A 2489-nucleotide genomic window follows, 5' to 3' on the forward strand; every position below is an offset into this window, starting at 1 on the left:
ATTTTTTTTTTTTTTCATTTGTATCTTTGGGATTTTTGTACACTTTGGGACCGTTTGGACTGAACATAAAAACCCTAGCACTGAAGTGCTATTGTGGCTGAGCCATCATCCTTGTTCTGAGAGTCCTAACCAACATGCCTCTTCACAAAGATAAAACATTAAAAAATGTAGTTTTCAAATTAAATCTAAAAATATTTCAAAATATTTAATGCTAGTTAAGAATTTAAATAATTTACCCTTTTAGGCTGTTGGTGTCTGGGCTTATTAATTTTTAAATGACATGAGACTTCCTGCACTCACTATACTTTATATTTCAGTACAGTAAAAGTACTAAGTAATTTAATAATATATTCAAAAGCAAGACGTGAAAAAAACAGGCACGGAAATGGCAACTGAGCTGATAAGTGATCCTCTGCTTCCATCTACTGGTTATAATGTTAATTTCATGTCATTTTCATCTTAAAAGTCTTTTCTGCCAGGAGACACATATTTGGCACATTTTTTCATGCAATCTTTATGTTATGAAAAGTGAATTTATAAAGTGAATGTTACTGCACAGCTGTAGAGTTGAGAAATAATAAAGGCTTTAAAATATAAGTGTTTAAAAAATGTGTTCATGACTATGAAGGTAAGTTATTGATTATCAAGAATACCATTATGATGTAATTTACGAGATAGCATCGCTAGCTAGCTAACGTTAGCCTAAACAGTTACAATAGTGTTTAGTTGTCAGCATTTAAATGTACAGTATTACATGTCTAGGTACTCTGCTGGGATTACCAGGCTCGGCATATAAAATTATGTTGTGAAATAACATGAAACCATATGTTAATGCCGCTATCATTCTTTACGATGTTGCAATTATTTTGTTTCTCAGTTTCTGAACAGAACGAGGCAGGAGAGGTTTCTGTGAGGTTCAAGTGTCTCTGCCTTTGTATACCACAACACCAAATGAGCTTCACTGGAAGTTTACGTACTGGCTTATCTTTATATGGAAGTTCTAAAAAACGCTCTGTGCATATGGTCAGTTGTTTCAGCATGGTGACATAGTGAAATGTGTGTACTTAGTTTTATTTGTAGGCTGTATTGTTTAACTGGTCAAATGGTGTTTTCATGACAGTGTATGAATAAAAATGTAATGCATGGTAAACTGTAGGCAAGCTCACAACCCCGAGTCCACACAATATCACATAATTGGCAAAAAGTTATGGCTATCAGCTAAAACTACATTATTACTATTGTTAACAATGCTAATAATTATACTTAACAAATAAATGTAGGTTTTTGCAGAGGTTTCATTATCAAAATATTGTAAAATGCTATGTAAATAATAGTAATGATCATAATAATAATTTAAAAGGCAGAAATTTCTTCTGTATGTTGTTGAAGACATCATGTTGATTCAACATACAGATTGTCAAAAATTCAACATTGATTTATAAGTGGTTTATTAACCTTTTTTAACAATTTAGCATTAAACGTTATATCAACACTGAAACTACCACATATTATTTCAACCATATTTCAATGTTAAAGGTCGGTCATGTGCCAGCTGGGAAACTGAAAGAGTAACACTTGTGTAGGTGCTCAGCTACATGAAACTGCTTTGATTAGATTTTTTTAGATTCAGAATATATTTCAAAATAGTATTACTGTAGAAATGTTGTAAATTTCTGTCTTACTCAGTTTTGTATTTTGATTTTGATGTAAAAAAGTGTAAATTGGCCTCTAGAGTACATACAGTTTTGCTGGTGTTTGAGTCTATGTAAGAAAGGAATTTATGTCAATTGAAAGATGTTGTCATTGAATGCATTTTGTGCTGCTCACATAGACTGCTGTTGTGATCACTGTGAAAAGATTTGAAAAAGTGACCTAAAGCCAAGTTCACACTACACAACTTTAAATGAAGGCAGATCGCTGTGCTGTTCAGACTACATGACTTGCTGTCTGTTTTGAAGTCATTGTGGTGTTCACACTACGCAACACTACATAAATGATCCACAACAGGGAGTCACACACTACATGAGCTGACAACAACTGTCACCCAACGACTCTATCCCGTCCCCAAACCACGTTTTGTCATGAAAACACACGCGAGAAGTTGAACGGGAATGATGCAATACAACACATGAAACAGGAGTTGTTTATTTGAAAATGAACATCGGGAAGAAATCTACACTGCAAGCTGTTTGCGCGATAATTTGTTCTGAAAAATATTTATCTCCATTTCTTGTCTCCAAACTTTTCATAAAGCCGTGTTGCTGCTGCTTTTTTCTTCCGCTGACCTCAACCCATGCCTTGCTCTCTCATTGGCTGTAGCTTGTTGCGACACCTGACCCAACATGATGTCAAGTCGGCTGACCGGTCCAGATATTTAGCATGCTAGATATTTGTTTGGCGTCAGCGAGCCTCTTTAATGCGTTGTTGAGTAGTTCACACACAAAGATTGCTGAGCGCCGATCACCCACTGAATTTCCCCCGATCACAGC

Source organism: Sinocyclocheilus anshuiensis, unplaced genomic scaffold (assembly GCF_001515605.1).
Source record: "Sinocyclocheilus anshuiensis isolate Anshui unplaced genomic scaffold, SAMN03320099.WGS_v1.1 scaffold2600, whole genome shotgun sequence".
In the NCBI taxonomy this organism is placed as follows: Eukaryota; Metazoa; Chordata; class Actinopteri; order Cypriniformes; family Cyprinidae; genus Sinocyclocheilus; species Sinocyclocheilus anshuiensis.